The sequence below is a fragment of the Oryctolagus cuniculus genome, chromosome 8 (assembly GCF_051225735.1).
Source record: "Oryctolagus cuniculus isolate XC-2025 breed Fujian yellow rabbit chromosome 8, ASM5122573v1, whole genome shotgun sequence".
NCBI lineage: Eukaryota > Metazoa > Chordata > Mammalia > Lagomorpha > Leporidae > Oryctolagus > Oryctolagus cuniculus.
The window spans coordinates 128152679-128179916 of NC_142874.1; the positions used below are offsets into that span (position 1 = coordinate 128152679).

The 27238-nt window shown below is 39.1% G+C and overlaps 2 pseudogenes; both read left to right on the forward strand.

The window, feature by feature from the left end:
- Window positions 1-14881: 14881 nt before the first annotated feature.
- On the forward strand, window positions 14882-15568 carry LOC149125164 (heterogeneous nuclear ribonucleoprotein M pseudogene; annotated as a pseudogene).
- A 141-nt stretch (window positions 15569-15709) lies between these two features.
- LOC149125165 (heterogeneous nuclear ribonucleoprotein M-like) overlaps window positions 15710-27238 on the forward strand; it is a 179167-nt pseudogene continuing 167638 nt past the window's right edge.

The following is a 27238-nucleotide window of genomic DNA, read 5'->3' on the forward strand; positions in this document are numbered from 1 at the left end:
TCCTAATAGAAATGGCACCTGTGGCTTGACACAGTTGCACCAATCTATTCTGCTTGTGACTTGAAGATCTTTTCCTAAAATATTTCTTTAAAAATATTCATTTTCAAAACTATTTCAATGGTTAATTTTAACGGTCTCAACTTCATTGAATTAAGGGATGCACTTGCAGCTGGTACTTCAATACTTCTGGGTGTTTGTGAGGCTATTTCTTTTTTTCCCACTCATATGGATTACGTATTTCTGGGCACTCTGTTAGTTACCACAGATCAGGGAAAATATCTGGTATTTTTCTTTTTAGGATTGTCTAGCTTCACTAAGTATGATGGTTTCTAGTTGCATCCATTTTGTTGCAGTATCAATTTCAAAAGATTAGTTGGTTATTTTGTTTTGGATCACATTGACCCTGTAAACTGCTTTCAGTAGTATGGACTTTTTGATAATATTGATTATTCCAGGCCGGCGCCACGGCTCAGTAGGCTAATCCTCCACCTGCAGTGCCGGCACACCAGGTTCTAGTCCCAGTTGGGGTTTTGTCCCGGTTGCTCCTCTTCCAGTCCAGCTCTCTGCTGTGGCCCAGGAGTGCAGTGGAGGATGGCCCAAGTGCCCAAGTGCTTGGGCCCTGCACCCCATGGGAGAACAGGAGAAGCACCTGGCTCCTGGCTTTGGATCAGTGCGGTGCACCGGCCATAGCGTGCCAGCCGCAGCGGCCATTGGGGGGTGAACCAATGGAAAAAAAAAAGACCTTTCTCTCTGTCTCTCTGTCTCTCATTGTCCACTCTGCCTGTCAAAAAAAAAAAAAAAAAGAAAGAAAAAAGAAAAAAATATTGATTATTCCAATCCACAAACATGTAAGATTTTTCCATTTTTGTATGTCTTCATCCATTTATTTCTTTAATTTCTATTAATTTTTGTCATAGAGATATTTCATCTCCTTGGTTAAATTTATCTCAATTTTTTTTTATTGTGAATGGGACTGCATTACAAGTTCATTCTCAGCCATGGCATTGTCTGTGTGCACAAAGGCTATTGATTATTGTGTGTTAATTTTATACCCTGCAACTTACCAAACTCTCTTATGAGTTCCCATAGGCTATTATTGGAGTCTTTTAGCTCCTCTATATCATGTAATCTGAAAACTGCAATTATTTGACTTCATTCTTTCCAATTTGTATCCCTTTAATTTCTTTTTCTTGTCTAATACCTCTAGCTAAAACTTTCAGAATTATATTGAATAGCAGTGGTGAAAGTGGACATCCTTATCTAACTTTGAATCTTTGTGGAAATACTTTTGGTTTTTCCCTATTCAATATTATGCTGGCTGTGGGCTTGTCATAAATTGCCTTGATTATGTTGAGGAATGTTCCTTCTGTACTCAATTGACTTGAAATTTTTATCATGAAAGGGTGTCCTATTTTATCAAAGGCTTTCTCTGCATCTATTGAGACAATAATATGTTTTTCTTCAGTTTATTAATGTGATATATTACATTTATTGATTTACATTGAATCATACCTGCGTAAATATATCCTACTTGGTCTGGGTAAATGATTTTTCTGATGTGTTTTTGAATTTGATTAGCTAGTATTTTGTTGAGGGCTTTTGTATCTATGTTCATCAGTCATATTGGTCTGCAGTTCACTTTCTTTGTTGTATCTTCTTCTTATTTTGGAATTGATGTGATGATGGATGGCCTCAGAGAAGGAGGTTGGGAGGATTACCTTCCTTTTAATTGTTTTAATAGATTGAGAAGAATTAGAATTATTTCTTTAAAAATCTGTTAGAATTCAATAGTTAAGCCATCTAGTCCTGAGCTTTTCTTTGTTGATAGAGTCTTATTACTGATTCAGTCTCAATCTTGGGTATTGATCTGTTTAGGTTTACAATGTTTTTGTGTTTCGGTTTTGGTAGATTGTGTGTATCTAGGAATCTACTGGTTTCTTCTAGATTTTCCAATTTCTCAGATTATACCTGTTTGTAGTAATACCTGATGATTCTTTTATTTCTGTACTATCCATGTTACATCTCCTTTGTCATCTCTTTTTATTGATTTGGGTTTCGCCCTCTTTTTTATTTTTATTTATTTTTTATTTTTTTGACAGGCGGAGTGGATAGTGAGAGAGAGAGACAGAGAGAAAGGTCTTCTTTTTGCCATTGGTTCACCCTCCAATGGCTGCCATGGCTGGCGCACTGCGGTCAGTGCACTGCCCTGATCCGAAGGCAGGAGCCAGGTGCTTCTCCTGGTCTCCCATGGGGTGCAGGGCCCAAGCACTTGGGCCATCCTCCACTGCCTTCCCTGGCCACAGCAGAGAGCTGGCCTGGAGAGGGGCAACCGGGACAGAATCCGGCGCCCCGACCGAGACTAGAACCCAGTGTGCCGGCGCCGCTAGGTGGAGGATTAGCCTATTGAGCCGCGGCTCCAGCGTCGCCCTCTTTTTTGATGTTAGTAGGGCCAATGGCTTATCAATTTTATTTATTTTTTCAAAAAAAATCTCTTCATTTCACTGATCTTCTACATTTTTTGTGGTTTCAATATTGTTTGTTTCATCTCTAATTTTAATTATTTCTTCCTTCCTACTAATTTTGGGTTTAGATAGTTGTTTTTCTGTCTCTGAAATGCCTTGTAAAGATCATTGTTTGTTGCCTTTCTAATTTCTTGATGTAGACACTAATTGCTATAAACTTCCCTCAACACCTCTTTTTGCTGTATAGCATTAGTTTGATATGTTCTAATGTCATCTTCATTTGTTTCTAGGAATTTCTGATTTCTCTTTTGATTTTTTCTATGACCTACTGTTCATTCAGTAGAATCTTCTTCAGTAACCATGTGTTTGAATATTTTCTAGAGTTTCTTAAGTAGATAATTTCCAGCTTCATTTTATTGTGGTCAGGAAAGACACATGTTATGATTTCAATTTTTCTAAATTTACTGAGACTTATTTATGGCCTAGCAACTGTTCTGTCCTAAAGAAAGTTCCATGCAGTGAAGAAAAGAATATGTATTCTTCAACTGTGGGATTAAATCATTGGTAAACATCAGGAGGTTCATTTGGCCTATTGCTTCAATTAGCTCTTTTGATCCTGTCATGATTTTCTGTCTAATAGATCTGTGCATTTAATGAAAGTGGGATGTTGAAGTCCCCCATTACTATTGTATTAGAGTCTATGTATTGTATTGTTCTTTGCTGGGGGATTTTCTGCCTTTGAATTCTTTTATGATGACTATCTTTCTGTTTCTGCGTAGCACATTCTTAAGCATCATTTTTAGGGCTAGACAAGTGGTGTCAAATTTTTCAAATTTCTGTTTGTTATAGACTGTCTTTTTTCACCTTCATTCATAAATGAGAGCTTCACAGGTTACAATATTCTAGGTTGACAGTTTTTTTTTTTCTCTTAATATTTGGTCTGTGTCTTTTCTTTCTCTCCTAGCCTGTAGAGCTGTCAATGAGGAATCATCTGTGAGTCAAATTGGAGAAATTCTGAAAGTAATCGTGTTTTTCTCTCTTGCACATTTTAGAATATTTTCTTTACGTTATGGTGTTGAAAGTTTGACCACAATGTGTATCGGTGAAGATCTTTTCATGTCATGTCTATTAGGAGTTCTATAGGCCTCACGTACTTGGATATACCTTTATTTCTCCAAATTAGGGAAGTTTTCTGTTATTATTTCCCTGAGTAGGCCTCCTAATCCATTGTCTCTTTCCATACCTTTAGGAATTTCTCTAAGACCCATATGTTGAATTGTTTGATAGTATCCCATGTATCTCAAACATTGTTTTGAATTTTTCTAATTTCTTCTTCTTTATTTCTTCTTTTTTCTTTTTCTTTGGTCTGACCGAAATTCTTCCTAACATTCATCTTCTAGCGTGGGTATTCCTTTTTCTGTTTCACAAGGTCTATTGTTAAGACTTTTTACTGTATTTTCTGTCATATTGAATCCTTCATTTCTGATATTTTAGTTTGATTTCTCTTCAAAATCTTAATTTCTCAGGAAAATTTTTCATCCATGTCATATATGGATTTCTTTAACTCCCAAATTAATTTGCTTCTCATTGCTTCTGAGTAATCCTATGATCATTCTTTTGAATTGCTTTTCACACATTTCATCAATCTGCTTCTCTTCATATTTTAAAATTGAAATGTTGTGTTTCTCTGTGAGAATCATGTTGTCTTCCTTATTTTTGTTTATTGAACTTCTGCATTTTATTTTTAGGCATTTGTAGGAATACTTGTTAATTTTCTCCTCTGATGGATTTTATCTTTTATGTATACCTCTGTAGCTTAGTGGAGAGTCTCCACTTTCAGTGAATACCCAGAGGTGTGGGTATGTGGCCAGAGCTCTGGCCATTGCTCCAGGTGTGGTGAAAATCCAGGGTAACATCCAATTTGGGTGTGGTACATTTCCTCTGTTGTCAACAGGGCAGAGGGTATGATCACATAAGTTGGTGTAATCAAACCTCACCTTCTCTCTTCCAAGATGTTCAGTGACTGAGGTTTGCCCATAGTAGGTACAAGCCCCATCCATGCTCAGACATTATTCCACAGAGGATCTGTGTGGCGCTCAGTGTAAGCAAGGGACCCTTTGCAATGACTTACCCAAGCCCTTAGAGAGCTCTGAGCCTCTGAGGCCAGACACAGGGATTGTCCAGACACCCAGCTACACCTGGCACCCTATCATGCAGTCACAGAGTTCCCATGGACACAGCACATAAGGCTCCTACAGTCATGGTTACAGTGGATTTGCTCCAACCCACTAGCCTGTCCTGTCCACAAAGAGGGCAAAGAGGTTCCCAGAGGCAGTTGCCTGTAATTACCCTGCCTTGGCAGTTTGAGCTCTGTAGCCTGTGATATGTTGAGAGGATGTGGGCATCTCACAGGCATATGTGAGTGCCCAGCTCCTGTCAACTCTCCCAGCCAGACTCAAAAGTCAGCAGAGAACATGGCTTTTCCCCTCTGATGAAGTGCCCCGGTCACAAGCTTGCACTAGAGCTACCACATCCTCTACTGGTGTCAAAATGGCGCCTCCTCCCCTCCAGTTGCCAGGTGCTCTTGTAGGGGGGATGGGGAGAAAAAATATGCTTTTCTTTCCCTGGATTAGGCTGGTACCCTACCCCCAGCTAGGGCTCTAGGCCAGACTCAAACACAATGTGATTTGCAAGACTTTCCCACAGGCAATATCACTAGAGGGAACAGACTGCCACTGTCTGCTGTCATCTTGCTCTCCAAAGCTGACGTCTCCCTCAGTTTCCAGTTGCAGGATCATGTGTAGCGTCCCATCTCATTGCTGTGTGTCCACACCTTCCATGCTGCTCAACGGCATCTGTCTTCCCTCTGTGGAATTTCCACCGCCAACTTCTTTCCAACTCTCCTCTGGGAATGCACTTCCTGTAGTGTTGTTCTGCTGTTTTCCCCTGTTCAAAAGCTTAATGTCTTTTTCCTGATCAGCCATCTTGGAATCCTCTGAAGCAATTTCTAAAACAGAATGATGTTTCAATCAGTGGACTGATTAATGAAGATGCATCTTCACTGTGGTGTGTGTGCACCCACATGGCTGAGTGCCAGGAAATATAGAAAAGGTCAATTCTCTCTCACCTGGAAATGGAAAATTCTTCTCATGTCTTTGACCATCAGAACTCCAGAACCTTTATCATCAGCCTCATATGTCCTAGACTTAATTACTGCACCAGCTTCTCTGTTCTGAGGCTTTTGGACTTAAACGAGGCCATGTTACCAACTTCCCTAGTTCTAACTGTCAAAAGGCCCATCCTATTGTGGATTTTCTCTATCTTCATAATCACCTAAGCTAGTTTTGCTAATAAATTATGTTTGTATTATGTATGTATGTATCTATCTATCATCTACCATCCATCATCTTCTATCATATTGTTCTGAATCTCTGTAGAATGCTCAGACAGTATGTTGAAAACTAATAAAATGTAATCTAGATATTCACTGCTCCTATAGTCTTTCCTTAAATAGTAATTACATCCACTGACACCCAGCATGAGCCAGGTAATACACTTTTTAGTGCTAAATCCATAGCCATGAATCAGATATGTGCTAGGTTCCTGGTAGTATTCTGCATTCCAGAGATACAAGCATGATTAAAACTTACTTTCCCTTTACTACAAATGAATCTCATATTTGGGCTTAGTTGAAATTCTGGTTACCTGTTTGAAATAAAATGTTGTTTCCATCCATATATTATATTCATGAATGAATGGATCTGTTAGAAAGGGAATACAACATACTGGCACTGGTCGGGACACTGAATACGTTCCTTGCTAGAATCTCCTCTTGCTTCTCAGATCTCCTGACCATCGGCATCCCTGTGAATTCTCTTCTGCTGTCATCGCCTATTTTGTCATCTTCCTTTGTAATTTTAGCTAATTTTTAAATTTATTTTTTTAATTTTTATTTGACAGGCAGAATTGGACAGTGAGAGAGAAAGACAGAGAAAAAGGTCTTCCTTCCATTGGTTCACCCCCCAAATGGTCATGTGGCCGGCGCGCTGCGCTGATCCGAAGCCAGGAGCCAGGTACTTATCCTGGTCTCCCATGCAGGTGCAGGGCCCAAGCACTTGGGCCATCCTCCACTGCACTCCTGGGCCACAGAAGAGAGCTGGACTGGAAGAGGAGCAATCGGGACTAGAACCTGGCGCCTATATGGGATGTCGGCGCCACAGGTGAAGGATTAACCAAGTGAGCCACAGCACCGACCCCTGTAATTTTAGCTATGATCAGCCATTTTTCTTTTTTTATTTACAACCATCATGACCGAAAACTAATTTTGATTCTCTACCCTGCTGGTAAGAACTGGGATTCCATTTAATTTGTATTCAGGTACTGCCCCCAGGGTGATTATTTTTTCTGGTTCATTTTATCTTCATGAGAGGACTGCAGCTACTCTATCCCTTTTATCTCACAGATACCTAACAAAGACTTAAATGCATGTCTCTTCTCCCTAGATGGCTGAAAGCAGAATGTAATATCCCCTTTCTGTGGAAACCATCAAAACCTTGAATCACTACCTTATATTTTGTGTGCATATCTCATGTCACTACGCTCAAAGCCAACTTTGATGTATATTTGAATCTCCTATAGCAAAAGGGATATTACGATACCTAATTCATACTTGGAAAGTAAATAAACAAGCGATTTTCTGCCATAAGAAGTAGATAATGTGAGATCATCATTTAATGAATTATTTGTTTTTTATTTTTAATTATTAGTGTTCCATTTAACTATTATTTATGGACAATATAAGTAATCTTTATCAATTTAGATGATAGAGCAATATCTTGTAATCAATTAGAAACTTAGTGGTTGAGAATGGCTTTTACCTTTTCTATAATTTTCTCTTGCAAAAGGATTGCTGTAATGTTTTAAAATTTTTTGAAGTATAGTTTTATAATATTTTAAATTCTTATCATTAATCTTCAGTTTTTCTTAGTAAAGACATTCTGTTTTTTTGAGTGGTCTCTTATCAGTCTACCAAATCACCTACCTCAGTCTTCAACATTTCTTACTATCCTTGCACTCGGGAGTCTTTTCATGTCCAAGGTTATCGCTATAGAAAAAAAAAGTATCTAAAGCCATCTCACACTCTGGAAGTTTTCTGTATTGATTAAGTGAAAGGTTAAATGTCATTTTCTGGATGGTATATGCTGCTGGTATGTGTAGAAGTGTATGTTTGGATAAATTCTAGGGAACTCTTAAATACTTTCTAACATGACTTTGGCCTTGTGTGAATTCTTCACTCTTAAATAAAGGATGGGGTGTTTCTCCCAACAAATTTCTATTTAAAAATTGTCATACAATGGAGAATGGTCATTCTTATTGTTGGTAATTCTTACCAACTCTGGTTAATATATTCAAGTATTACTAGGAATAATTGTAAATAATTTATCATAATAACTTATGTATACATATATAATAGGAATAATTTTTGAAGTTGGAGAGCTGTGTGCCTCTTAAATCATAGCATCTAGGAGACTTTGTATTCTACTTATAGATTCTACCTTTTCATATTTGAATTAAGCTGAAAAATTGAGAGATTTGGAGGAGGCAGAGAATTTATGGTAGAATCATTGCCACAGTATGAATTCCCTCCATCTTTCTAGATTGTTAAGTCCTGGCATACATATACTAAGAGATATTTAGTTCTTTCTTTACAAAATAATTTATTATTATGCATATTAAATATTTCTTGAAAGTCTATTTTGTAGAAGATACTATTTTAGATCCTATGGTCATGCAAAAATGTATCCAACTTTAACTTTAATAGGAAAGAGGATTAGGGTTTAAAAGGAAAAAATATTATATACTCTATATTCTTTATTTGAATTATAAAATATTTTATTAGCATTTTACATGACTATCCATTAAATTATTTTAACGATAGTCCTAATTATGCCCGATGTCCCCAAAAAATTATAATACATTCCTTTATTTTCATATTTTTCTAGTTATATCAGCACTTCTTAAATTTGGTTCAGGGAACACTAGGGGTATCTGAGAAGTTTTCATGGCATCAATCAGATCAAAATTATTTTTATAATATGCTGCAAAATTACTTTTGAGTGTTTCAAAAACTGTATGATATTTGATATTGTAGCCAATTGAGTGCAGAAACTGATCTTAGAATCCAGCTGTGTTCTATTAAGCCAAATATTAACGACTGAATGAACATTAAACAAACTTTGGTTACTAATATTTTTGTTCGCTTGGGAAATAGATTTATTTTTGTTAAAGTATGTTATTTATATTAACACATACTGAATTTGTTTTATGTATGTTATTTAAAAGTGAGTTTATAAGTAAGTATGCATTTTTGTGCTCAGTTTTATTGTCAAACATAATAAATACGTATAAATATTATCCATATAAACACTAGCCCTTTGGAACATTCAATAATAATTTAGAGTATAAAAACCATATAAAACTGAAAAGTTATGTTTCTGTGAGGTATTTTTTCTGTACCATTTCTGTAACTATTTTGGGTTCACTTCTTGTCTTTGGATTCATGTAATTTTATTCTTCTAGATAAGTAAAACATGTTATTAATTCACACATTCAAAAAATTCTATGTGTCTAGTATTGTGATAAGACTGGAAATATATAAAAGCAAATTAAAATGACTTGCTGTATAAGAAATAATTTTTCATTAAGTAGTCATTAAACATTTAAAATTCACCTGTGGCAAAATATGAAGGAAAACTATGGTTTATGCCTGCATAAAATATTTTGATTTGATTCTCAGAGAGAAAAACAGGAAATTTTCCCCTGGGCGATTATAGTTGAATGGAAATGTGAAGTATGTACAAATGTTGATGTGTGATGAGTGGAAAAAGTCTTCCAGAGAGCGGACATGGAACACAGGAAGGCCAGATGAAGGAGACAGGATGAGAGAGGATAGTGGCATGAAAATGCAGATCGGTCCAACCCCAAGGCAGTGACAATACAGTAGATGGAATCAGGTTAGAAGTCCTAAGTGAAGAGGTCAGTCGGATCCAAACAATTAAAAGGCTAGAAATGCATGCTAAAGAGTTTTGATCTTGTGAGCAAAGTCACAATACCTTTTAAGTGGGGAAATGGGTCACCAGGAGAACTTTTTGTTTTGTTTGTTTTTTGGTTCCATGATTTGATTTGGGGTATGCAAGTGAGCTCAGCAGTGAGATGATGGAGTTTGAAACAAGATGATTATTTTCAAGAAATGGAGAGATATTTAGGCGCAAAGTCAATGATAGAGAAAATGTGAGAATGGATCGGAGGCCTATGACTAGCCTTCCTTGCATTAATTCATGTTTTTATGAAGCACAAGTTTAAAGAAGTTGATTGCACTTAGACATATCTGGACTGTGCAAGTGCCTGAATGGATAAAGCTCCACTTGGATAAGGAAAACAGCACTGAACGAGTCTAGAACAGCAGAATAAATGAAAGTTCCCTTAGAGCTGCTCACAGGCGCCTGCAGCTCTCTGTGAAAATGGAAATGGGCCGGCGCCGCGGCTCACTAGGCTAATCCTCCGCCTTGCAGCGCCAGCACACCAGGTTCTAGTCCCGGTCAGGGCGCCGGATTCTTTCCTGGTTGCCCCTCTTCCAGGCCAGCTCTCTGCTGTGACCCGGGAGTGCAGTGGAGGATGGCCCAAGTGCTTGGACCCTGCACCCCATGGGAGACCAGGAGAAGCACCTGGCTCCTGCCATTGGATCAGCGCGGTGTGCGGGCCACAGTGCGGCCATTGGAGGGTGAACCAACGGCAAAAGGAAGACCTTTCTCTCTGTCTCTCTCTCTCACTATCCACTCTGCCTGTCAAAAAAAAAAAAAAAAAAATAGAAAATGGAAATGAAAAACTAAAGTTCAGGCTAAGTGAAACCAACAGTCCTATAAGCATCACTCTCAGTGAGTTGTGTTGTTTTATCTTCCAGGAATAGAAAACTAAAGCAAGCTCAAAATATGTTCGACATCCATTGTAGATGCACATTTCCCTCCATTCACCATGGCCAAATATGCCATGGACCAAAAAGGGTCCATTTTCTCCGTGAAATCAATTTTCCCTACTGAATTCACCTATTCCACAAAAATCAGCACTTCAGGTGTGCTCTGTAGCTCAAGGGATTCTTTACTGTATTTGACTATTTTATTTTTTGTTGCAGTATTTATACAGGCATATAGCAGCATCAGTCAATCTCTGCTAAGTTTCCTGAGGAGCTGTGGGACAATGGAGGTGCCAGGATGCTGGCCAGGCCAGTTGAGTCAAATCTCTGCTAAGAGGTTCAGATCCAGGAAGAGGCCCAATTACCCCCCAGGCAACTCCCATGTATACTGAAGTTGGAGATAACTAAGAATGAACTAGTACAGAAGTCTTGAATTCTTGGTTTTGTGAATTATGGATCCTGTATGAAGGAGCTACTCACACTTGAGACTTGAAGATGAAACTGCCTTTGAACGCTTCCAAAATTCTTTATAATTTAGTGACATTTCACTTGTTTGTATAGGATGTAAGAGTAGCAGCTTCCCTACAATAGAACTACAATTGATTGGATTCATGATTAACTGGATTTAAAAGTATACTTAGTTTTAGGAGAGATTTTATTTGGTGGCCCCACTTGATTAATATCATCTGATTTCTTCTTTCCTTTGTTTTGCACTTTTCCATTTGAGAAGAAATTTCACTTTGGTATCAACTGAAATACTTTTTATGGTGGGACCTGATGTCACCATACCTGATGCACCCTATTTATTTGTGTTAATTGATTTTATTTTTTAAAAGATTTATTTGTTGGGACCAGCAGTGTAGCAGATTAAGCCACCTCCTGTGACACTGACATCACATAGTTGAAGTAGCAGCTGCTTTGCCTCCAGTCCAGCTCCGTGCCAATGCTCCTGGGCAAGCATTGGAGGATGGTCCCTGGAGGAGACTCACATAGAATTCTCGCTCTTTGCTTTGGCCTGGCCCAGCTGTGGCTGGTGTGGCCATGTGGGGAGTGAACCAACAGTTGGTAGATCTCTTTCCCTCTCTCTGTCTCTCCCTCTCTAACTTTGCTGCCTTTCATATAAATAAATAAATAAATCTTTTTTAAAAGAGGGAGGAAGAAAGATGGAGATTTTTCCGTTTGCTGGTTCACTTTCCAAATGGCCATAACAGCTAAGGAGCTGGGCCTGGCAGAAGCCATGGTCCATGAACTATAGTTATTCAGGTCTCCTGGGTGCATTGCAGGGGCCCAAATACTTGGGCCATTCTGCATTGCTTTTCCAGGGACATTATCAGGGAGCTGGATCAGAAACAAAACAGCTGGGACTCAAACCAGTGCTCATTTGGGATACTGGCATTACAGGTGGCAACTTAACCAGGTACACCACAATGCCAGCCTCTGGTAAGGAATTTCAGTGGATTCCATTTTGATAGTTCGTGGAATATAAAAGTTTTATTTACTGGCCTGCATAGTGTTTGACACCTTATCCTAAGCCTTTTCTGTTTACTTTTTAATATTTGAATCATAAATTGCTGTATCTATTTGTCCCACTTTAAGTCTTACTATAATTCAGCACAACTGTATTAAATTAAAATACATGAGATTGGAATGTAAGGCAATTCATATACTTATTGATTTGAAAGTATTAAATGATAGGGCTTTTAAGTTGAAATATATTATGGTGATGTAATTCTACTGAAAATCAGATTTCTTGAAATTAACATATGTATTCTTAATAGCACTGATTTATTTGTTAGTTCTTGATGTGACCAGTATTTGAGAGAAGTAATATCACCTGTTTTTCACTGTTTGTAGTGAAACCTCCTTAGTCCTTCAGGTTTTCTCTCATTCTGTGTTCTCATTCTCAGTGTTTATGGTATTTTATATAATTTTTTCCCATTTGAAAGGATTTACATATTATAAAAGAGGCACGTGACTTAGTGATTGATTAAGGAATTTTTTCAATCCACATTATCTTCATTTGGTTAGAGATATTTCCCAACTTAACAAATCACACAGATATTTTATGAGACAAGAAACCTAGCTAATGAGGACACATAATTTAATAATATTCATTTCCTTAATATCATTCAAATGGGTGGAGCTTTGTGATTCCTTCCATCTTCTACCTGTTCGTATAGGCGTGTATTGGCTTAGAAGAAAGCATTACCATGTTGAAAGGTGCATTTTTCAATATTGTTCTAGCTGTAAATTGATGGAGGTGAGATATTTTCAGGAAAACAACAACAACAACACAATTGTTAGCAGGCTTTTCTCTGCGGTAAATGAAGCCAAGCATCATCTTAAGGGGAAGATGAAAGTCGCTGCAAGGCTATTTAGATCTGAACTCCTCTGCACGAAGGCCGTCCACCCACGCCTATCAATCACAGATGACTACCAGCACTACCAGCCAGTCTTTTCAGGCTGTGATTTCTCTAGCAGAAGATAAGGCACTGCAGGTATCCCCAGCTTTGATGAAACTTTTATGAAGGAAAATTTATACCAGTTGTACCTGATGCTCAGTCGGGAACTGATTAAATGATTTATATTTTGCCTGAACAGAAAAACCAGCCGGATTAAAAATTGTGGCAATCCCGTTTCAGAGTGCACATCCTCGTCTTCAGGTCATTGCTGAGAGAGATTGTCAGTGTGGTTCAAGGACAGCCCACGAGTTCTTCCTTTCTCAGGGCAAGTCATTACTTCAGTGGCTGGATATATATTTTTAAGAGTAATGCCTTTGAAAGCCGTCCTTCCCCTTGTAATTACAGCCCTGCCACATACAATGTTAGTTTAGGGTTGTTTGTCAGGATTTCAAGAGGCAGAACATAAATTGTGTCTGCTTAAATATCCTCCAGAAGTATTATCTTTGAGTTTCAAGACACACATAACTTCACATCAGGATTTTAAACATGCGGGTAACTTTGCAGAGAGTGGAGAGGAACTGAAACACATCAGCAGAGCAAACCTGGCCAAGGGGCTGCAGGTCTGGATGAGTGCAGCCAGGCAGAAGAATCTGTTGCATGTTATGGGCTGGGAAGGCAGGGAGTGGGTGAAGGCAGCTGGGCCTGGGTCACTCTCACTTACTGCCCAGTTTCTTATTCCTTTGTGTTTTCTTGCTCCTCAACATTGCTTTAGTAAAGTAAATCACTTAAATAAATAATTATTGAGCATTTGTCTTAAATTAAACACAGTAGGTTTGGACCCTTAAGGAATTAAATTGCAATAGGCCTCAGACTTGCTACTTCTCAGTGTCCAACGAGTTCCTTTAAAAGGAAGTGGCTTAGAGATAGTGGCATTAAAAGAAGCAGCCCAACAGCAGAAAAGTAGCTCACAAATATTTCATTCCTCTCTCATTTAAGGTGTTGCCACTGTTCTTTGCGTATGTATATTTTTTTTGACAGGTAGAGTTAGACAGTGAGAGAGAGAGACAGAGAGAAAGGTCTTTTTTCTGTTGGTTCACCCCCCAAATGGCCGCTACAGCTGCACCTCACCCATCCGAAGCCAGGAGCCAGGTGCTTCTCCTGGTCTCCCATGCGGGTGCAGGGCCCAAGCACTTGGGCCATCCTCCAATGCACTCCCAGGTCACAGCAGAGAGCTGGACTGGAAGAGAAGAAACTGGGACAGAATCCGGCACCCCAACCGGGACTAGAACTCGAGGTGCTGGCGCCGCAGGTGGAGGATTAGCTTAGTGAGCTGCGGCGCCGGCCTTCTGCATATATTTTTAATCTTACCCTTAGCTGTCTACACTAGTCTCATTTTTTCTACATTTCTACTCTGCTAGAATCTTTGGTTTAACTTATGTTTTAAATATCTACAAGAGTGCCTATAATGAAGTGGTTTCTCCATAAGCATTTGCTGTGTTATTTAAGGAACACAAATGAATAATGCAGATCAATCATCAGAGGTCCTGGTAATCGGAAGTCATGTATTTCCTGTGGGACAGAAACCAGGGGAGATAAAATAGCGAAAGACAGAGATCCATAAAAGAAGAACAGAATTTCCTACTGTATGACCAAGCTACTAGGATACCTTGTAGTTGTGCTTTTCATACTTGAGTATTTGAGATCTAAAAATGTATAGTGGAGGCAAAGCTCAGAAGTGGAGAAAATGGTAGTCTAGGTCATAGTGGTGGTCAAAGTGGCAGCTACAGAGCCCAAACTTTGGGAGGACAGTGACCTGTCCCAGTGTCTCAAGCAGCAGTGGGCTCCAGGCCTGAAGGGTGAAGGGAAACACTCAGAATGAGAAGAAGGAGAAAAACAGAAAAAGAGAGGGCAACTGCTTTGAACCATAGGCCAACCTCAAAAAGAGATACCGAGCTTTCATCACAAACAGAACTTTTGATGTGAAATGACAGTTACTTAAAGGCCTGGTTAAAGAAAACTTCTGTGAGGTAACATGCATTGAGCTCTTAATGGGTGCTGAAGGTGAGTCAAGGGGCTGTGTCTTTGTTGAATTCAAGATGGAAGAGATAATTTTTAAAAAGCTACTGAAGTTCTATATAGTCTGAGTGGATGACCACTGAAAGCAAAGATCCTGACAGTGTCCATACCGGAAGACCCGCGCAAAAGCCTGGAAGACTCGCAAGCAGTGGATTTGTAGCAAATATGGATTCTAAAGTTGACTGGAAGAAACTGAAGGAAGTTCTGATATGGCTGAGGTTGTGGAGAATAAAGATGGGAAAAGTTAAGGAATAGGCATCGTGGCTTTCGAATAGGCCATTGAAGCTGTGCAAATTATATCCATGTGAAATGGCCAACTGCTATTGGACAGGCTAATGCATGTTGAAATGGATGAGAGGGCCTTACCAAAGGGAGATTTTTTCCCCCCTCCTGAGCATCCATATTTTCCCATGTTCTTGGTGGTATCAGCACAGGGTTAGGACCAGGCGGTTAGCCTATGGATGCTAGTCACCTTAATAAAGGCACTGGCATGGGATACATAGCACCTGCAGGAATGGGAATGAAAGGCATAGAATTTGGAATTTTCTATAGCATGGAGGGCCCTTTGGTCATACTATAGCAAACATGGGCAGTTTGGACCTGCGATAAGCATGGGTTGTATAAACAGTGGAGCCTTGGGCAGCATGCTGGAGATCTAGAGGCTGGGACCTGGCATTGACCACACTGGGAGTGCTGACTTGGAGTGCATGGGTACAGACCCGGGCCACAGCATGGACTGAGTGGGCTCTGAGATTGAGTGCAAGTGCCTGGTCACAAGCTACCTGGCCTCAAAAGAGTGCATGGGCTCCAGCATTGAGTGCATAGGCCCATTGGGCCACCACCACAAGGCCTCCAACATCAATCATTTGGGCCAGACCATGTGGCGTATTGCATAGGGGCCTGCATGGGCTTTGGCTTTTAGCCTATGAACCCTGTGAGCCAGATGGTGGAACATATGGGCTCTGATCTCAAGTGCATGGGGTCTGCTATTGAGCAGACTGGCCTGAGCATGGAACTCATGGTTTTGGCAGGCGTGGGGGCCAGTGGAGTGCATGAGTGCCAACAATCTGGAACACTTGGGCACCAACAACCTTGGCTACCAACAATCTGAGCACATGTGTCCTGCCATGGGTCAAGCCCTGGGCTTCAGCATCGAGTGCATGGGTCTGGCCATGGATGGTGGCAGTGCCAGCTTTGACTGTGCCATCAAGAGGAAGTATGGCAACTTTGGAGGAAGCTTTGCAAGTTCCTTTAGCAGAGCTGGAGGCTGTGTCCCTGGGGTGGCCAAGAAGGCCTGCCAGATCTTTGTGAGAAATCATCCATTTGATTTCACATTCAAGGTGCTAAAGGACCTAAATTCAATGAATATGGCCACATGCTGTATGCCAACATCAAGGTGGAGAATGGGAAGTCCAGGTGGTTTGCTGTGGTTAAGTTTGAGTCACCAGAGGTGACAGAGCAAGCCTGCTGGATGATGAATGGCATGAGTGGCAGAGATGGATATTCGAATAGAGAGAAATCCTTAATCATTTGTCTTTTTTTTTTTTTTTTTTGACAGGCAGAGTGGACAGTGAGAGAGAGAAACAGAGAGAAAGGTCTTCCTTTGCCGTTGGTTCACCCTCCAATGGCCGCCGCGGCCGGCGCGCTGCGGCCGGCGCACTGCGCTGATCCGATGGCAGGAGCCAGGAGCCAGGAGCCAGGTGCTTTTCCTGGTCTCCCATGGGGTGCAGGGCCCAAGCACTTGGGCCATCCTCCACTGCACTCCCGGGCCACAGCAGAGAGCTGGCCTGGAAGAGGGGCAACCGGGACAGAATCTGGCGCCCCAACCGGGACTAGAACCCGGTGTGCCGGCGCCGCTAGGCGGAGGATTAGCCTAGTGAGCCGTGGTGCCGGCTCATTTGTCTTTTTTAAACATTGATATCAGGCCTCTGATTCTGTATTTCATCTTGACATCTGTTTTAATTTGTTGGCTGGATGTATGAACATGTTTAAATTTTTTTAAAAAAATGTGTAACAATGTAGATGGATATATTCAAAGAAATACTGGATTAAACTTCTCAAACAATTCATTTACCCAAAAGTAATTAAACTGCATTCAAATTGAGCATAGAAGTTAAAATGGATAAAAATAAAAAGGAATTATGAACTTTTAAGGTTAAATAAATCTACACATTTCTCACAGAAAAGACAAACCTTTAGCCAGACTAGCAAAGAAAAAAGGAGAGAAAACAGAAATAAGTACAATTGGATATGGAAAAGGATACATTACAACTGATACCACAGAAATACAAAGGATCGTAAGAAACTGCTATGAACTACTATATGCTAGCAAATTGGAAAACCTCAAAGAAATTAGATAAATTTGTAGATACACATAATCTACCAAGATCAAATCAAGAAGGTATAGAAAATCTAAACAGACCCATAACAAGAAGTGATTTTGAAGCAGTAATTAAGTCTTTTATTAAAGAAATGTCCAGGCCTTTATAGATTTACAACTGAATTCTACAAAACATTTAAAGAGGAACTACAATACTTTTAAAAATTATTTTGAGGGGCTGGCACAGTGGCGCACTAGGTTAATCTGCCACCTGCAGCGCTGGCATCTCATATGAGCACCGGTTCTGTCCCGGTTGCTCCTCTTCCAGTCCAGCTCTCTGCTGTGCCCTGGGAAGGCAGTGGAGGATGGTCCAAGTGCTTGGGCCCCTGCACCCACTTGGGAGACCTGGAGGAAGTACCTGGATCCTGGCTTCGGATCAGCGCAGCTCCGGCCGTTGCAGCCACTTGGGAAGTGAAACAATGGAGGGAAAGACCTTTCTCTCTGTCTCTCTCTCACTGTCTGTAACTCTGTCAAATAAATAAATAAAATCTTTAATGAAAAATTATTTTGAAATACTGAAAAGTCTGGAACACTACCATGTATTTTTGAGGAGGCCAGCACTACTCTGATAACAAAAAGAAAAATGTGGACTTGGGTCAGCATTATGGCATAGTAGATATAGCCACCGCTTGTGACACAGGCATCCCGTATGGGCACCAGTTCTTGTCCCAGCTTCTCCACTTCCAATCCAGCTCCCTGCTAATAGTCTGGGAAAACAGAAGATGGCCCAAGTGCTCAGGACCCTGCCATGCGTGTGGGAGACCCAGATGAAGCTGCAGTCTTCTGGCTTCCGCCTGACCCAGGCCCGGCCTTTAAGGCATCTGGGGAATGAACTAGTGGAGGAAAGACCACATTTTCTCTCTCCCTCTTGCTCTCTTTCTCTCTCTCTCTTTGAAATTCTTCCAAATATAAATTAATTTCAAAGAAAACCACAAATACACAACATAAAAAGAATAAAACACACCAGTATCCTTGGTGAGATATGTGCAAAAACCCTTAAAACTATTAAACTGAATGGAACACTACATTGGAAAGATCATACATCACAATCAAGTAAGATTTATCTAAGAGATGCAAAGCTGGTTCAATATTTGCTAATCAATAAATGTCATAAATCATATTAATGGAATAAAGAATAAAAACTCTAAGATTAGCTCAATAGATACAGGGAAAGCATTTGATAAGATTCAATATGCTTGTGTTAAAAAAACTTTCAACCAATTAGGTACACATGAGGCATACCTCAAAATGATAAAGACTATAAATGAAAAACCTACATTCTACCTAAAAGCTGTTAGAACTAATAACCCAATTAAGTAATTTCACAGAATAGAAAGTTAAGGTACAAAAAATGTAGCAGTTTTTTTTTTTTTTAAGATTTATTTATTTATTTGAAAGGCAGAGGCAGAAACAGAGAGAGAGAGGTCTTCCCTCTGCTGGTTCACTCCTCAGATGTCTGCAAAGACCTGAGCTGCGCCAATCCGAAGCCAGAAGCCAGAAGCCAGAAGCCAGAAGCCAGGAGCTTCTTCCAGGTCTCCCGTGCAGTTTCAGGGGCCCAAGGGCTTAGGCCATCTTCTACTGCTTTCCCAGGCCACAGCAGAGAGTTGTATCAGAAGTTGGAGCAGCTGGGACTTGAACTGGTGCTCATATGGGATTCCAGCACTGCAGGTGGCGGCGACTTTGCCCAGTATGCCACAGTGCCTGCCCAAATGTAGCAGTTTTATAAACAAATAATGATCTGATTGAAAGTAAAGGAAGAAATTTCATTCCTTGAAGTTGGTGTGGAAGATGAACAGAGAGCTTTACAATTCCTTATATTCCCTATATTTCTATAATGAAATATTTAGGGACGAATTTAACCAAAGGAATGAAAGATCAGCATCGTGAAATTTTAGACATTGTTGGGAGAAACCATCAACACACACACACACAATGGAAAGATATTTCTTGCTCATGGATTAGAAGAATTAATATGAAAAGTCTATACTATCAAAAGCCATATATAAATTCATATAAATTCAATGCAATTCCTATGAAAATATCAATGACATTCTTTACAGAATTAGAAAAAATAATTAAGAACCACAAAAAACTCATAATAGCAAAAACAATCATGAGGGAAAAATTCAAGTTGGAGCCCTCAAAATACCTGATTTCAAAGCATACTTCAAAGCTATGGCAATTAAAACAGCATGGTACTGGTACTGGCATGAAAGTCTACATATAGATCATTGGAACAGAATAGAGATCCAAGAAATTGGTATTCTTACATAGAGCCAGGAGAGTTTTGACTGAAGTGTCCAGACCATACATTGAATAAAGGATATTCTTTTCAATAAATGGTGCTAGAAAAGGTTTATGTATATATGTAGAAAAATGAAATTAGAACCAGACCTCCATATATAAAAACCAACTCAAAATGGATCAAAGATCTGAATAATAAGACCGGAAATTATGAAGTTTCCAGAAGAAAATATAAGGAAATATTTTAAGACACTGATGTTGGGCAATGTTTCTTGGATATGACCCCAAAAACACAAACAATAAAAAGCAAAGCTGGACAAATGGGATTATATCAAACTCAGAAGCTGTTGTATTGCAAAGGAAATGATCAATAAATTGAAGAGACATCAGACAGAATGGGAAAAATATTTGAAACTACTTATCTGACAAAGGATTAATATCCAAATTTTATTAAGAACTAAAAATGTCAACAACACAAAAACATCCAATCTAATTAAGAAACGGGCAAAGGTCCTGAATAGACAATTCCTAAAAAAAGGAATACAAATAGAAAACAAGTATATGAAAAAATGCTCAATATCATTGGCCATGAGGGAAATGTAAATTGAAACCACAGGCGGGCGCTGAGGCTCACTAGGCTAATCCTCCACCTGAGGCACTGGCACACTGGGTTCTAGTTCCCGGTCAGGGCGCCGGATTCTGTCCCGCTTGGGGCATCGGTTCTGTCCCAGTTGCTCCTTTTCCAGTCTAGCTCTCTGCTGTGGCCTGGGAGTGCAGTGGAGGATGGCCCAAGTGCTTGGGCCTGGCACCCGCATGGGAGACCAGGAGGAAGCACCTGGCTCCTGGCTTTGGATCAGCGTGGTGCACGGGCCAGCCGTAGCGGTCATTTGCGGGGTGAACCAATGGAAGGAAGACCTTTTTCTCTGTCTCTCTCTCTCTCTCACTGTCTAACTCTGCCTGTCAAAAAGAAAAATTGAAACCACAATGAGATATCACTTCACATCAGAATGGCTATTATCAAAAAGACAGAAAAAAACCACAGTGAAAATGCGTAAAAAGTGGAAGTCTGGAAAACAGCATGGAAATTTTTTTAAAAAGCTAAAAATATTACTAGTACATTATCCTGCAATCACAATACTGGGTATATATCCAAAGATATGAATTCACTTTATGAAAGAGATATCTACTACATCATGTTTGTTGTGACACTGTTCACAATAGCTAAAAATATTGAATCAATGAAGGTATCCATCATTAAATGAATGAATAAAAAATACATGGAGTACATACACAATAGGATACTATTCAGCCACAAAGAATGAAATCTTATCCTTAGCAGCAAAATGTTTGGAAGTTTGCAGCATTGTGCTGAGTGAAAATAGCCAGACACAGAAAGACAAATCTGCATTATTTCCCTCCTCAAATTAGGGCACAAATAAATAAATAAAATGAAAACTCATTCTGAACCTGGAATTTTTGATTTCTATAGGCTGGGAAGGGTGGGAAGGATAGAAGGAATCTGGATTTTTATAAAATAAGGGAAGCTGTGTGTGTTTCATTAATTGTGATGATATATCACACTAATATGAGATGTTAATAATAAGAGTAGCTAGGTGTGGAGTACATGGGAACTCTGTTCTACTTCATTATTTTTCTTTGGTAAATGTGAAACTATCCTAAAGTAAAAGATTTTTTAATATATTGATTTATCACTTTCAATTGCCTTCTTGGGTTATTCTACTTAAACCACCTATGGCATGCAGTCTTTCTTTTCTAGCATCAGGAATACTTCATCATCCAATAATTATTTATGCATCAACTGCTATGAAAGTGTTGACAAGGATTAACGTGACAGATTCTGGTGTGTAGCCAGTGTCTCAGTAGCCTTTTGTTTCCTCTGTACGTTAGGGTGTGGAGTCAGTCAGGGTTGCCTAGTGACAGGCTGAGGATCCATGGAAAGTGCTCTGGAGATGACACAGAGCCTTTCAAGAATTTCATGCATTTCAAGAAGTCTGGGGGTGGTCAATTTCATATTTGATTTGATTGTTCTTTTCCTCATTCAGCTTAGACAAGTTCTACTTATCAATTAGTAAACACCTCACTTTTCCTACACAGTCTGTGTTCTAGTAAGTGTTGAATTAATAATGGTCATTTTGCAGTCGCATTAGGCAATATTTGAAGATTGTGCATCTGCTGGTGATTTAGGTTATACCTTTCATATCTCAAATTGCCCCTGAGAGAAGAGAGCGAAGGACCAAATTAAATGTATTTTAGTGGTGATTACTATGAAATTGCTTATAAAACTGAGCCAAAACAGAGGCAGGGATTTAGAAGAAAGCTGTCTGTTTTGGAATCAGACAACTGAGGAAAAACTGTCATATCTTTGCTCAGTCACATATAGATCGCATACTGCTGGAGTAGAGGAATATGCATCTATCCATATCTGAAAGGTTGCACATATCTATTTGTTTTGAGCAAGAGGAGATGGCCAGCCGGCTATCATGGGACAAGTTCTTCTGGTTTAGCATGGGATGTTGACTTCAAGAGTGTGGTTAAGTTGAAGAGCTCAAAGAGATGTGGAGCATCTGAAAATGGGATGGGGAAAGAGTTGTCCTGATTTCTGACAGGTGGTCCAAATTACGCTGTATACTGGTGCAGTTATAAGGAGCTCCATCAGCTTGTTCAGCCATAAAATTGAAGCAGTGTGACTGTGGTGCAAGAAGAGTTCAAGAGGATGCCATATGGAACCAGCATGAGGAGATGGTTGTTCAGGAGGCCCCAAGAAGTGACCTTTGAAAACTGCATCTGAGAACTCTCCAGAATTTAAGCATTTTAATACTAATACTTTATTTGTAAGCCCATAATTCATTTGGAAATAAGCTTTTTAAACCATGTAGTATAAATAATTATTGTATTACTTTTCCCCCAAACACACACTATTATAGTTTTGAAAGAGACGTAAATGGAAAAAAACTCAGATGGTGTATATAACTTCTATTTCTGTAATATACGCCAATGTTTTGGGGTATTGAAAATGAGCATATACCAGAATCTCGATGAATCTAGATTCACGATAGCGTTAAGTTGTCTCTTATTCCAGTGTTTTACATGTGTTGAGAAGTAGTCATAATCAATTAAGTGACCCCTTCTTTCTTCCTTCCCCTTTCCTAATACCTTTGGAAGCCAGTATCTATACATGAAGGCACATGGTTTTTGTGGTTTAAATGATAAACCTGATCACAGAAGTGTGTTTAGATTGTACAGGAGAGAATTTTTAGGTTAAAATATTCAAGAGCAGGTGTTTGGTCTAGTGGTTAAGGTGCCCACATTCCATGTCAGAGTGCCTGGGTTTGATTTTTGGATCCAACTCCTGACAGCAGCTTCCTGCTAACACAGGATGATGTAGAATGGCTCAATTAATTGCATCTATGCCACACATGTAGGAGACTTCAGTTGAGTTCCTGACTCCAGGCTTTGTCTGGGACTGAGTCGCTGAAGGCATTTGAGGAGTGAACTGGTAGATAGAAGCTCTTTTTGTCAATATGATGTCTTTCTTTCTGTTTATCCCTCTGACTAGCAAATTTAAAATTTCAAAATTATAACATTTATGTATGAATTTCTAATACTTATTAAAAGTAGCATTTAAGCACTTCACATGGTTTAAAAAAATTGGGGATCATTTTTTGCTTCTGTTGTTTAGAAGTTGGCAAGTCGGGGGCTTGCGCCGTGGTGCAGTGGGTTAAAGCCTCAGCCTGCAGCGCTGGCATCCCATGTGGGTGCTGGTTCTAGTCCTGGCTGCTCCTCTTCTGATCCAGCTCTCTGCTATGGCCTGGGAAGGCAGTAGAAAATGGCCCAAGACCTTGGGCCCCTGCACCCATGTGGGAGACCAGGAAGAAGCTTCTGGCTTCGGATTGGTGCACCTCTGGCCACTGTGGCCAATTTGGGAGTGAACCATCAGATGGAAGACCTCTCTCTGTCTCTACCTCTCTCTGTAACTCTGTCTTTCAAATAAATAAAATAAATCTTTTTAAAAAAGAAGTTTCCAAGTCAATTAATACCTTTTATAATAGTTCAGAACAAATAATGATATTCTAGAAACAATTTTTACATGTTAAAAATTCAATATGGTGAAAACCAGGCTAAGTGAATAGGAGAAGAATATGGCAAAATACAGAAGATCTGGGTGTTTATGGATTTTGTGGTTAACCATTTCTCTGTTCTTTCATATTAGAAGTATTTATGGCCAAACTTTCAGTCAGCTCAGCTGGAACTGTTGCATGGATCATGTCTGGGTATCTCTGTGCTGTTGGTCTTGAGTCTTTAACTTTTAGTTCTGTTTGTTTTACATTCACACCACTATAATGAAAACTGACATATTGGGTTTATTCAAAATTAAATGATTCAAGAAGATAATATAACCATGTTGGAAAACAAACATCTACGTGATGCCATGAGAAAGGACAAATTGTTTATGACTTAATTTATTTTGAAAGCTAAAAAATTGGTGCAGCATTTTGGGAATAAGTATTTCTTCTCTATTTGCAGTTTTCAAACAAACAAACAAAACTGTACCTCTAGCATTCGTATTATTAATCTAATTCTTCCCACCTCTTATCCTCCTGATTTGCTCCTAGCTCTCTTTATCTTTTATTGCCTCTCCCCTGGAAAACATTGAGGCTGCATAATGTGAAATGCTAAATCTAACATGAACCAAAGTGACAGTTCAGTAAGATCTCCTATGTAACATTAAAGTTTGCAAATTAACCATCTCATGAGTCCATAAAATGACAATATCAGTGACTCCTACTTAAACAAGTGTCTGCTTAGGCATTTTATGGCATAAATGGTGTAGGACCTTGAGTGGTAGACGAGGGTATGGCAAGGCATGTGCTGAGTGTTAGGAGAATATGAATGTGTGGATGAACCTTCCGAGACTGGCTCCCTGAGGAATTCCCATTGTGATTTATCTGCTCACAAACTTGAGGATGGCAGGCTGTCTTGGAGGTACATGTTAGTTTCCTCAGATTTCAAGAACAGCCCTTGCTAATATCTTCTTCATTTTTTCCCCAGAAGAAGGAGAAATGCAGGCAGCTAGGAAGGAAGGCATAAAGGAAGCCAGGGTGGAGGGGAGGATAGATTTATAGCAATATCTTAAGCAGTTTTTTTTTTCTTCCAAATCAATGTAATTCACACAAAAATTTTACATTAGATTCACTCATTCATTCCAGTGAACTTTAATGAGTATCTACTATGTAATAGCACTGCCCTCAGAACTTTAATGTATAGCATTATCTAAAATGTGACATATTAGAAGAGTTGGCAAATGTTTGCTGTTAAGGTCTACATTGTATAAATTTTTGGCTTTATGGGACATATGTTCTGTACTTCAACTGTGACTTTGCAGTTCAAAAGCAACAAAAAACCATAGCAAGCCAATGAAACTGGTAGTGTTCAAATAAAATTTTATTTGCAAAAATAGACATAGCAGGAAAGATACACATCACTTATATTTAAATTGTCATCTCAACTATGGGCTTGGGGTTTTGTTTTGTTAGGGAGTTATGTGTTGGGTTTTAATTGTATGATGTATAAGGGCTTTCTGAGATGGAACTCCACCAAAAATGACTAAATTTTGCTTTGGCTTAATCATTTGTTATGTGAATTCTTTCGGTTCCTTATATAAAAAGAACATTAAAGTTCACAGGCAAGAATACACTTAATTGCTCCAGTACAGAGCTCTGTAAAGCTGGATTAGATCCCCATGTCTCAGCCAAAAAAGATATGAGTGACTTCACATTCCATGAAGACCAAACCCAAGCATTCAGATCTTTAATCTCATTGGCCGTGAGGCAGATGAAATCAAAAGAGCAGGAGAAATTCAACAAAAGAAGCTCATCTCTGTGAGCCTGCCCACTGCACAGGAGGACCTGTGTTCTAAAATAATGCGACCCAGAAAACTGAACACCATTTTGGAGAGAACAAACAGGAGGCTGGTGAGCAAGACAGGCTTCCTTTGTGCAGGAGTAGTGGCAAGAATTGTTTCCTCTTCAAAGGCTTACTTGTGAATGCCATTTCCTACAGAAGAAAAACAAGCACATGGTGCCACATATAAAAAGTCTGATTTCAAAGGACGATTGGGGGATATGGCCTTTGTTTGAAAGCAGTAATCTTGCTCAGACTTGGTTGTGAGACACAGTACAAGATCTTGAAGTTCATGTTGCTGGCTAGTGATATTAATAATAACCACAAGGAAAGAAGCAGCATTGATCGCTGAACTAATTGGATGTTGTTGAAATTTGGCTGTTCCAAGCCTGGCTTCTCTCAGAGAGAGAGAGAGAGAGCCCAAGCACCAGCATAATAGGTTTGCTATTCCCTTTGGGTGGTTATAAACAGAATCAATATGTACTAATGACTACAGCAATAAATTTGGTCATACTTCATGGGGTAACATTCTGCACTTACCCAGTTGTTGGTTTGACATAGAGTAATAGAGTTTACCCTTTTTAAGTTGTAAATTACAATGAAAATGCTGAGCCTAACAGTAAAATGCATTTGGGGATGTTTTTAGGCTTAGGAAATATTGGTAATACTTCTACTAAGCATACTATTAAAATAAATAAATAGTATTTATTGCTTGGTTCCCAGCTGCAGCTGGGTGAAAAGCAGTGGGAAAGGAGAAATAAGACATATATATTTATCAAATGCACGGGGCTCATGTTTACTTAATTCACTTGTGAAAAGTTGCTTACACCAAAAAACAAAGAGTATTCTTTTGGCTTCTGAGGTTCATTTCAGTGAAGCTGATGTGGAAGATGGTAGTGATAGTTACAATTGTTGTGGTAATAGAAAAACTAATTGTCATAAAACATTCCCCGTGACTTTTTGCCAATCATTTTTTGTTAGCATTTTGTTCTGCTTCTCTTGGCTGAAGTTTCATCAAGGCTTCTAGATAGTATTTTTAACTGTAAGGTACAGCGAAGAGTTGGTGTCTCAGATTAAACTATCATACCCACACATATAGTACACTCATAGGATTCCCTGTATATGTTAGATTTATACATGTGTGTATGTACAGACATATAATAAAGCGAAATATCAAATGTGTATACACATGCATACTTTCTCTCACACTATTTTCAGAAAATTTCTGATTAATGTTTGTTAATATTAGAGATATACTTAATGATTTGTGTAGGTTTGAAATACTGCAGGAATGGTATCCCAAACATAATGGATGTATGATTGAAAGTGATGTGTATGCACACAAACCCATCTGTTATATTTCTATAGCTTAAAGTCTCTAAATCCTTTTCTTTATTTGCATGCATGATATGGGTGGTAAAGAAAGTTTGCTTAGGGAATAAGAATAAGAAAGAGGAGTCACTTTAGGAATAAGATTAGACTTTAGTGTTCTCTATCTTCCACCTGAATAACCTTCATTTAACTTACTGTTTCTGTCATAAGTTTGAAATGTAATGATATTTCCCTTTATTATAGCATGGGCGTATGTTTTAAAACAATATTATGAGCTTCTTGAGAGCCTAGAAAGAGTTCTGTTCTTTTAAAATTTTCCAAACATCTGGCATAGTGGTACATACGTAAGCATGTTTGATAAATACTCACCAAAATCCAGATTTAAAAACACAGACTCCAATTTCTTGTATCTGTTCTTCAGCATAAGTAGAAAAATTGACAAAATCACCAA